Source organism: Dama dama, chromosome 6 (genome assembly GCF_033118175.1).
Source record: "Dama dama isolate Ldn47 chromosome 6, ASM3311817v1, whole genome shotgun sequence".
NCBI lineage: Eukaryota > Metazoa > Chordata > Mammalia > Artiodactyla > Cervidae > Dama > Dama dama.
The window spans coordinates 31,106,050-31,118,328 of NC_083686.1; the positions used below are offsets into that span (position 1 = coordinate 31,106,050).

Genomic DNA, 12,279 nt, shown 5'->3' on the forward strand with positions numbered 1-12,279 from the left:
ACACCTATAAATGTAAATAGATTGATTTATAATTTTGGAGTAGAATGTGTAGAAATAGTAAACAATTGGATAATTACATAATTATATTTTTGTTAAGAAACAATTATTCTTATGACAATGTTATCTTTATATATTCCTATTGTTTAATTGCTTGAGGAAAATAAACTTTTTAAGCCAATGTCCCTAAATATCATTGGATTCATTTCTACAGAGTGTAGTGAATTCAAGTTGCAAAAATTCAAGCAAAAAAAAAAAAAAAATGGAATTTTGCATTATAAAAATTATTTTAGAACAAAAAGGCAAAGATAATACAATTAGACTTGCTGGATAGAAGGATAATATTATCAAGTTATGTTCTTCATGACTTCCTTACTTCACTCTATTAATAAAGTATCTCTTCTCAATATAACATTAGTCTAATGAGAACCAGAGCTTGAAATCTTATCTGCACTAATAATAAGATATATTTCTCTGTTTCTCTTAAAGATAGATGTGATTTAGCAGGGAGAGTACTGAATTTAGCATCAAAACATTTGGCTCTAAGTCTCTCTGTCTTAACATCTCAAAGTATGCATAGTTACTCCATCTGGCAGTAAGTGATGGCCTCATTCTTATCTGAATATTTAGCAGATTTATCAGTAAGAAAAATACCACAGAGACTAACTATCCTGTTAAACAAACATTCAAATAAAATCATAGAAAAAAAATCCAAAATATATATAAAAAAAAAAAATCTCAGTTCAGTTCACTTTAGTTGCTCAGTTGTGTCCGACTCTTAGTGACCCCATGGACTGCAGCACACCAGGCTTCCCTGTCCATCACCAACTCCCGGAGCTTGCTCAAACTCATGTCTAGCGAGTCGGTGATGCCATCCAATCATCTCATCCTTTGCTATCCCCTTCTCCCCTCGCCTTCAGTCTTTCCCAGCATCAGGGTCTTTTCAAATGAGTCAGTTCTTTGCATCGGGGAACCAAAGTATTGGAGTTTCAGCTTCAGTATCAGTCCTTCCAATGAACATTCAGGACTGATTTCCTTTAGGATGGACTAGTTGGATCTCCTTTCAGTCCAAGGGACTCTGAAGAGTCTTCTCCAACACCACAGTTCAAAAGCATCAATTATTCGACACTCAGCCTTCTTTATAGTCCAACTCTCACATTCATACATGACTACTGGAAAAACCATAGCTTTGATTAAACAGACCTTTGTTGGCAAAGTAGTGTCTCTGCTTTTTAATATGCTGTCTAGGTTGGTCATAGCTTTTCTTCCAAGGAGCAAGTGTCTTTTAATTTCATGGCGGCAGTCACCATCTTCAGTGATTTTGGAGCCCCCCAAAATAAAGTCTCTTCCTGTTTCCATTATTTCCCCATCTACTTGCCATTTATTTATTTATTTCCAAAAAATTCTAGTCTTCATTGTATACACATGAGATGATGATGGATTTTCTTGACATTATTTAGAAATTATTATGAATTTATGTTTAACTTCACATGCCCTTTTTGATATAAACTAAAATAAGTTTGGAAGCTCTCATTCTGAGGGGTTTCTTTGTAACTCATCTTATTGACTTTATTGATATTTTTGTTTCCATCAAAGCAATTGCATTTCCTTTTAATTTTTAATGCAAAGTACACAACTCAAAGTTTAGTCAAACCTTCTATAAACTGACTGTGAAGCTCAGAGAGACCTTTGGATTGTGAGTTTCATGCAATTGGTTTAAACCCAGATTTAGTTTGAGCACAGTTAATGTCATGAAAACTGTGAAAGGCTTCTGTGTCCTTTTCATGCTACATTTATGGTTCTTTGACCCTGAAAGGAAGGACTACTGAAAAGGTACTTGTATGACCCATGGATTTTAGTCACTGGATTAATTTTAAAGTTATTCTGGATGAACTCTACTTTCATGGGTATGAGATAACCATCTTGGTACCTTCAACGAGTTCTTTGCTTGATCATCCCAGACTCCCTTTAATGTGGAGATTCTTCAACTTCCAACAAGTAAAGAAAATTTCATGGAATAATTCAGTGCTGATCTCTACACACTTTCTTTTGAACTGCCAAAATTTTCATGATGTGACAGGCAAGTAAAACTGATAAAAATGATCAAATATTTTTAGCAACAGCCAAAAGAGTATGTGATAAGTGCTGTCACAAAGAAGGAGTAACTCAGCAGGTTACAGACAGCTAAGTTTGATATCTGTATTGCTGACCCTTTAAGCCTTTGTAGAGAATTAGTGGCTGAACTCATCAATATTCCATTTATATATTCTTTGCAGTTTCCCTATGAAAAAGTCATTGAGAGATTGTGTTCTGGGATTCTTATGCTTTCTTTATATATTCCTGGTGTCACATCAAGACTGATAGACAGTATGACTTTTATACAGAGGCTGGAGAACTGGTTATTGTATACCATGGGTATTGTATACCCACATGGTATACCCACAATACCACATGGTATTGTATACCATGTGATGTCTGCACATTATTCATTTCCAGAATGGGATGAGTATTACAGCAAGTTTTTAGGTAAGAGAAATTTACATGCAATAATGATTCTTATTTCATATGTATAATGTGAGTATCTATCTGACTGTATGAAACCTTTGAAAAGTTTTCTTTTAAGTGAGATATAAGATTCTGTTGCTTAACTGTTTTGAATGAAAATAATAACTTTTTCTTCAATTTTTCCTTTTTTTAAGCTTTTGGTTTTTTGTTTTGTTTTATATCATTGTGTATTGAAAATATGTATCACAGAAGAAATATTCTCTTTATTTCTCCATATATCCTATATGATGTTACTAATTTTTTCAAAGTATCTGGAAAACTCAAATCTGACAGTGTAAGTTCCATAACCCTGACTATTTCTCTCTTTTTTACCTCTCTTTTTTATATACTCTGTTTTCTTCCTGATTAATCTTCTCTTTTCAAGTTTTGTATTTGTATCCTATCAACACTTGGTTGACTGATTCCTGGGCTTGGAATGTGGTGAGCATGAAACTGGAAAAGAAATATATAAATCTTGGTTTCTCTACTCTTGTCTCCAAGAAGAGAAACATGGAAGATTTTTCTCTAAAGGACCATGTTTCTAGATGTTTAAACTTAACTCATTGTCATCCTGTTGTTATTGTTCTGTTCATAACTACATTATAAGTCAACTAGTGAGTTTTGACTCCAACAAAAAGATTTTCTCTATTTCAGTAAGTCTGTGTGCCCCTTTGTTTTTCATTTTTCATAATTGATTTTTTAAAAGCAGCATTTTTAAAATTTATTTAATTGTGCTAAGGATGATTTTGCACAATATACTAATTATCTTAGAGGAGGCAGTACCCTACTTGCATTATTTAGTTAGATTTTTTAAATAAAATTAACATTTTATATTGTATTAGTTTCAGGTGTGGATGAAGAAATTAGCCAATAGTTAGCCTAAGAAACAAGTGGAAAATTTTATTTGAGCCAATGTGAGGATTATAACCCAGGAGAGAGTCTTTCAGAAAGCTCTGGAGAATATTTCACCCATTAGAAGTCAAAGAACGGTTATATGTTTTTGAGACAAAGGGTTTTAGATCAGAGTAATATACTGACAGTTTACAGAGGCCAATAAAGCAAGTGGTGGGTCATTGTGACCCCTTGAGAGATTAAGGAAGGAATGCTATCTCCTAAGGAGTTACTTTGCTAGTGCCAGGAGGAAATCGTAATTTTTGTTTGTTTTTGTTTTATTGTGAGTAGACATTCCTGTATCTTCTAAGCAGATCTTGATAATGTACAATGGAGATGTAAAATGTATACTAAAGGGAAGCAGGGTGTTGGTTCAAATGGCAGAGAACTTTTTAGGTTAAATTTTTCTTGTCCTGCTTTAAAACCACATTGTTTTATACATCTGTGTCTCTTTTCCTGTCTTGCATATAGGGTTATCATTACCATCTTTCTAAATTCCATATATATGCATTAATATTAGCCTCCAACTAATAAAAATAAATGAGAAAAAAAAAGCAAAACTCACTAAAAAAAAAAACCAAAACAACCATATTGTTTCATCACAGGTATACAACATAATGATTTTATATTTGTACATATTGTGAAACGATCACTACAGTAACTTTAGTTAACATTCATCACCACACATGGTTAAAATTCTCTCCTCCTTTGAGGTGAGAACTTTAGACTTATTCTCTTAGCACATTTCAAATATACAATACAGTATTAACAACGATGGACTTCCCTGTTGGCTCAGTAGTAAAGAATCTGCCTGCCAGGACGTTTGATCCCTAGGTCAGGAAGATCCCCTGGAAAAGGAAATGGCAACCCATTTCAGTATTCTTGCCTAGAAAATCCCATGGAGAGAGGAGAATAACAGGCTACCATCCATGGGTGCAAATGAGTCAGACAGTACTTAGTGACTAAAAGCTCAACATTCAGAAAACTAAGATCATGGCATCCGGTCCCATCACTTCATGGCAAATAGATGGGGAAACAGTGGAAACAGTGGCTGACTTTATTTTTTTGGGCTCCAAAATAACTGAAGATGGTGACTGCAGTCATGAAATTAAAAGATGTTTACTCCTTGGGTGGAAAGTTATGACCAACCTAGACAGTGTATTAAAAAGCAGAGACATTAGTCAACAAAGGTCCGTCTAGTCAAGGCTATGTTTTTTCCAGTGGTCATGTATGGATGTGAGAGTTGGACTGTGAAGAAAGCTGAGTGCTGAAGAATTGATGCTTTTGAACTGTGGTGTTGGAGAAGACTCTTGAGAGTCCCTTGGACTGCAAGGAGATCCAACTAGTCCATCCTAAAGGAGATCAGTCCTGGGTGTTCATTGGAAGGACTGATGCTGGAGCTGAAACTCCAATACTTTGGCCACCTGATGTGAAGAGCTGACTCATTTGAAAAGACCCTGATGCTGGGAAAGATTGAGGGCAGGAGGAGAAGGGGATGACAGAAGATGAGATGGTTGGATGGCATCACCGACACAATGGACATGGGTTGAGTAAACTCTGGGGGTTAGTGATGGACAGGGAGGCCTGGCGTGCTGCAGTTCATGGGGTCACAAAGAGTCAGACATGACTGAGCCACTGAACTGAATTGAACTGAAGTGACTAAAAACAACCACAGTTATTAACTATAGTCACCAAGCTGTACATTAGATCCCCAGGACTTGCTTATTTGAAAACTGAAAGTTTATATCATTTGTCCACCTTCACCTACCTTTTGTGTCTATCCTTTATCCCTAGGATGTGGCAACCACCAGTCTGTTCTCTGTGACTTCATTTTTCTTTTTTGTTTCACTTTCTTTTTAGATCTCATATTTAAATAATATCAAACAGTATTTGCCTTTCTCTGAGTTACTTCACTTACCATATTTCCCTCAAGTTCCATTCTTGTTTAAGCAAGTGGCAGATCGTTCCTTTTTCTCATGACTTAATAATATTTTCTATTTTTGATGTAACCGTATTTTCTTTGTCCATTCACTCACTGAAAAACAGATTGTTTCCATATTATGGATATTGTCAATAATGATCCAACTGACATGGGAGTGCTGTAGTAGTTTTATTTTGAAGTTTTTGAGGAATAACCATACTGTTTTCTACTGTAGCTTTACCAATTTACATTCTCAATAACAGAGCACAAGGGTTCTCTTTTCTCCACATCCCCACCAGTATTTGTTATCTGTTCTCTTTTCAATGATAGCTATCCTAATAGGTGAAAGGTGATATCTCATTGTGGTTTTGAGTTACATTTCTCTGGTAATCAGTGATGTTGAGAACTTTTTTATGTACTTGTTGACTATTTGAGTGTCCTCTTTGGAAAAATGTCTATTCAGGTCCTTTGTTCATTTTTTAATTGAATTATTTGGTTTTTCTGTTGTTGAATTCTTTGTCTTCCTTAGACATTTCATATAGTAGCAACAAATGAGATAAACGGTTTGCACATATTTTCTCTCATTTCATAGGCTACTTTTTCATCTTGTTAATCATTTCTTTTGCTGTTCAAAAGCTTTATAATGTGAATTAATCTGTACTTTTTTATTTTAAATTTTATCACTTATGATTTTGTTGTCATATTTAAAACATCATTGCCAAGATCCATGTCGGAAGGTTTTCCCTATATTTCCTCCTAAGAATTTTATGGTTTCAGGGCTTCCATTTACATTCTTCTTAATCCATTGCAAGTTAATTTTTGTAGTGAAGTAAAATTGGGGTCTAGTTTCATTCTCTTGCATGTAAATATCCAGTTTTTTCAGCAAGAATTATTTAAGATTGCCTTCCTTCTCTGAATATTTTTGTCTGCTTTGTGAAATGTTAGCTGGCCATATATGCATGGGCTTATTTATGGGCTCTTGAGTCTGTTCCATTGATCAGTGGGTCTGCTTTTATGCCAGTATCATATCATTTTGATTGGTACAGCTCTAAAACATTGCTTAGAATCAGAAACTGTGATGTCTCCAGCTTTGTTCTTCTTTATCATGATTGCTTTGACTATTTGGAGTCTTGTATTTCCACATGAATTTTATTTTTTATTTTTTCATTTATTTTTATTAGTTGGAGGCTAATTACTTTACAATATTGTAGTGGGTTTTGTCATACATTGATATGAATCAGCCATGGATTTACATGTATTCCCCATCCTGATCCTCCCTCCCACCTCCCTCTCTACCCGATCCCTCTGGGTCTTCCCAATGCACCAGGCCCGAGCACTTGTCTCACGCATCCAGCCTGGGCTGGTGAACTGTTTCACCATAGATAATATACATGTTTCAATGCTGTTCTCTCGTAACAACCCGCCCTCCATAGATAATATACATGTTTCAATGCTGTTCTCTCGAAACAACCCGCCCTCGCCTTCTCCCACAGAGTCCAAAAGTCTGTTCTGTACATCTGTGTCTCTTTTTCTGTTTTGCATATAGGGTTATCATTACCATCTTTCTAGATTCCATATATATGTGTTAGTATGCTGTAATGTTCTTTATCTTTCTGGCTTACTTCACTCTGTATAATGGGCTCCAGTTTCATCCATCTCATTAGGACTGATTCAAATGAATTCTTTTTAAAGGCTGAGTAATATTCCATGGTGTATATGTACCACAGCTTCCTTATCCATTCATCTGCTGATGGGCATCTAGGTTGCTTCCATGTCCTGGCTATTATAAACAGTGCTGCGATGAACATTGGGGTGCACGTGTCTCTTTCAGATCTGGTTTCCTCAGTGTGTATGCCCAGAAGTGGTACTGCTGGGTCATATGGCAGTTCTATTTCCAGTTTTTTAAGAAATCTCCACACTGTTTTCCATAGCGGCTGTACTAGTTTGCATTCCCACCAACAGTGTAAGAGGGTTCCATTTTCTCCACACCCTCTCCAGCATTTATTGCTTGTAGACACATGAATTTTAAAAGTGTTTTCTTTGTTGCTATTTTTTAATATAAGTATCAATATCTCTAAATCCCTATCATTACTAAAAATTAAGCTTATTCCTAAGTAACAGTTTTCCTTATACTTGTGATCTCTTGTTGTTTGTAGCCACTTCATTTTTTTCAAGATATCTTTGAGAAATTTTTCTTCTACAACTCACAAACAATATGAGTGTTTCTACTGAGGTGTGCTACGTAGAAATATGCCACAGATTCAAAAAAGGTGTATGACCTAATTAAGGTCGACATGTTGCATGGAAGCTTTTTCTGGGCACTCTGTGACAGAAACAGGTGCTTATAGCTCAAGAATCGAACCTAAAGAGTGTGGACAAAACTGCTGCAAAGTGAGAGTCCAAGCTGCAAAAGGTAAAAGTGAGAAAAGAAAGGTGAAAATCTTCTGGTGACATTTTCTGAGTAACGGATCAAGCAGTGACGGATCTACAGCTGGACTGAAGCTATTTGTTTACTTCTGGTTCCAACAACTTTGTACTCAGTTTTGAAAACTCTTTTATAGTAAGGAATAGGGACAGGATATAACTCTGTCTCTGATTTATTCCTAACTCTTGGCACACTAACATTCTTTTGGGGAATATATCGATAATCTGAGAAAGAATAATAGAGGCTTGGTAAATAGAAGAAAAACATTTCTTTGACTCTCATAAATTTTAAAATGCTATTACATATAGATTGCTATTCAGAATCCATTGAGGATTTTCATTATAAAGTATATTTCAAGTATATTTTTCAGATTTTAAAAGGATAACATAAATTATACAATTATAAACTGAATCATGTCATAGATATGTTCAAATAATTGACAAGGAAATGAGTAAGGTGGTATCTGTTTCAAAACATATATTGAGGAAATATTTATAAATATTTTGGGAGAAAAAGAACTGTTAGGTTAGACACACAAAAATGGTCAATGTCTAAAAGGGTAACAGAATCATAACTTAATGGATGATTTTTTTACCAGACAGAAATATATAACTCAAATTTTTAATTTCACAGTATCAGAACACAAAAGTCCACAATAAATCAATAATAGATAACGAAACAAAGCATAGGCACACTTTCCTAGCTTTTCTTAAGGGATGTAAATAATTCTTTAGTCATTCAATATTCAGCGAATGCCCCAGCGTTATATCAAATGTAGCATTGCTTTTGGAAATGCTTTTCCAAATTTGAGATATTGTCTCACAGTCTTCTTATTCAGATAAACTGCTTTTTTATTTCTCCTACAATATCAGTTTCATTTCAATAAGATGCATTAAGCACATGCGTGTGTGTGTGTGTGCTGCTAAGTTGTTTCAGTCGTGTCTGACTCTGTGGGACCGTAAGGAATGCAGCCTGCCAGGCTGCTCTCCGTGGCATTCACCAGGCAAGAATACTGGAGTGGGTTGCTAGTGCTTTCCTCCAGGGGATCTTCCTGACCCAGGGATTGAACCCGCGTCTCTAAACATCTAACCTGTATTGGCAGGCGGGTTCTTTACCACTCTAGATCACTAAATCAGGAGGGGAGAATTAACAGGAAAAAGATGTCATCTTATAATATGAAAGTTAGTGAAACAATCATATAACCCTGCAATTCTACTCCTAGGTTTAAAATCAAGAAAAATGATGACATATGTATACAGAAAACATATACATGAATGTTCATATCAGCATTATTCTTAGTAGACAAACATGAAAACAGCCCAAAAGTTCATTAACCAATGAATGAATAAACAAAATGAAGTATATCTTGACAAAAATCTTTCAGCAACAAAAAGTAATGAAGTACTGATACATATTACCATGCAGGTGAACCTTGAAAAATATTATGCTAAGTGAAAGAAGGCAATGAAAGAGACATAATAATGTATGAATTCATTTATATTAAGGGAAAAAAGATTATTTTTGAACAGGCAAGTAGATAAAAAAATAGGTTACCGGTTGTCAGGGAGAAATGGGGAATGGTGGCCAATGGATACAGGGTTTCTTGTGCGAGTAATAAATTTGCTTTTGAATTTAACAGTGGTGTACACGCATGCACATGTCTGCTCAGTCATGTCCCACTCTTTGTGACCCCATGGACTGCAGCCCACCAGTCTCCTGTGTCTGTGGAATTTTCCAGTCAAAAATACTGGAGGGGGTTGCCATTTCCTACTCCAGGGGATCTTCTTGACCCAGGGATGGAACCCATATCTCTTGAGTCTCTTGCATTGGCATCCAGATTCTTTTATCACTGAACCAGTGGTGATGTTTTCATAATGTTATAAATGTACTAAAAACTACTCGACTGTTTTTTTTTTTTTTTTTTTAATTAGTTGGAGGCTAATTACTTCACAACATTTCAGTGGGTTTTGTCATACATTGATATGAATCAGCCATAGATTTACACGTATTCCCCATCCCGATCCCCCCTCCCACCTCCCTCTCCACCCGATTCCTCTGGGTCTTCCCAGTGCACCAGGCCTGAGCACTTGTCTCATGCATCCCACCTGGGCTGGTGATCTGTTTCACCATAGATAGTATACATGCTGTTCTTTTGAAATATCCCACCCTCACCTTCTCCCACAGAGTCCAAAAGTCTGTTCTGTATTTCTGGTCTCTTTTTCTGTTTTGCATATAGGGTTATCATTACCATCTTTCTAGATTCCATATATATGTGTTAGTATGCTGTAATGTTCTTTATCTTTCTGGCTTACTTCACTCTGTATAAGGGGCTCCAGTTTCATCCATCTCATTAGGACTGATTCAAATGAATTCTTTTTAAAGGCTGAGTAATATTCCATGGTGTATATATACCACAGCTTCCTTATCCATTCATCTGCTGATGGGCATCTAGGTTGCTTCCATGTCCTGGCTATTATAAACAGTGCTGCGATGAACACTGGGGTGCACGTGTCTCTTTCAGATCTGGTTTCCTCGGTGTGTATGCCCAGAAGTGGTACTGCTGGGTCATATGGCAGTTCTATTTCCAGTTTTTTAAGAAATCTCCACATTGTTTTCCATAGCGGCTGTATTAGTTTGCATTCCCACCAACAATGTAAGAGGGTTCCCTTTTCTCCACACCCTCTCCAGCATTTATTGCTTGTAGACTTTTGGATAGCAGCCATCCTGACTGGTGTGTAATGGTACCTCATTGTGGTTTTGACCCAGGGATGGAACCCATATCTCTTGAGTCTCTTGCATTGGCATCCAGATTCTTTTATCACTGAACCAGTGGTGATGTTTTCATAATGTTATAAATGTACTAAAAACTACTCAACTGTTTTTTTAAAAAGAAGAATTGTATGGCATATAAAATACATCTCAGTAAAACAGTCATTAAAATAAAGCATGGGAGAGAAACATCACACAAAGTGAATAAGATTATACTCCTGGTTAACACTAGTAAGACTCCAGTACAGGGTCTGTCTTGGATCTGAAACTGGATTTTTAATACCTTTGTCATTAACAGAATCATCCCCTAAATTACTGAGATTTGTTTGTGATCTTTCACATAAAAAGATTGCCCTGGTCAGATCAAAACCCCTTATATTTTCTGATCAAAACTTCATCACACTTAGGACATCAAGACAATATTCAAAAAGCCATGTGGTGAGAAAACAGATAGATATGGGTTCCTCCTATCAGTGATATGAAGCACATGTTTCAAAAGGACACCAAACTCTGGGTAAGGTTCTTTTTTTTTTTTTTCCAAACTCAGGGTAAGGTTCTTATGCTTAAGCTGTGGTACAGTAATTAAATACAATTCAGAAATGAAGCTCTGTTTCCAAAATAAGGAAGATAACTCAATGCAGAGTCACTAATTTGAGTTCTTATTCTGTTCAAGTTCACTTGGTCTCCACTTCAGTTCAAAGGTCACCCTTTGGTACTGTTTATCAGCCAAATATGTCAAAATGGCAAATATTACACCATCAAATTATTATGCAGTGTTCTATCTTCGCCAAAGAGAACGAAGTCTTGTTAGACAGGAGCTATAATTATGTATAGGAAAGAAGGTCATTACTTTCGTATTTTTATTAAAGGATTTTCATTCCTGATAGGATGTATTCAGTTATGGAAGAACAGTACCAAACACAAGAAGAAAAGATGGATAAATTATAAATGCTGTTTTTAAAAGATATCAGCCACTTTTGGAGCAATGAGGATGAGGTAAATTGGAATTACAGAAGAGGAGGAGACTACCATAGTAGGTTGAGGACCTCTGGCTGAGTTTTTGTTCATTGCTAGGAGCACATGCCGATTCTGAGCATGCAGCTGGGCTAGGCTTAGCTCAAACAGAAAGACTCTGTTGGCAGAGAGAAAGAAACAAGCTTTTGGCTTTATTCCATACCTAAGTCCATGTTTAGTTATCATGATCTCAGTATTGTGTACTCTTGAGGGGGGAAGGCTTATTGATTTCTCATGGGTTGCATAGAACTAATATTGGTTCTTTAAATATTTTTCTTAGAAAATTCTTTGGCAAAGCATGCCCCACTTAACATATGAGATTGTTTTCCCTCTCTTTCATTTTGTCCAAGAAAACCTACCACATTATGTAAGATTTTGGGAAGTGCTGAAATGTGGTTGATTCGAACTTACTGGGATTGTGAATTTACATACCTTTACTTACCTAATGTTGAATTTGTTGGAGGACTGCATTGCAAGCCTGCAAATTCCTGCCTAAAGTAAATTAAATGTGCCCCTTTATACTTCTCTGAGTATTTACCTCCTGGAATGATTTCAAGTCTATCATTTTTAGTGTTTGACTCTCAAACTGAAAAAACTAGACACAAAAATTAATGGGAATTATCCACCTTAGACTATTAATATTATGCTACCATTAACTATTTGCCATGTTATCATGGTAATCCTTAGTGATGTTTATCAAATATACCAGATATTTGAC

General features: G+C 35.9%; 1 pseudogene; it reads left to right on the forward strand.

Moving 5' to 3' along the window:
* Positions 1 to 1,748: 1,748 nt before the first annotated feature.
* LOC133058699 (UDP-glucuronosyltransferase 2C1-like) lies at positions 1,749 to 12,062 on the forward strand (annotated as a pseudogene).
* The last annotated feature ends 217 nt before the right edge of the window (positions 12,063 to 12,279 follow it).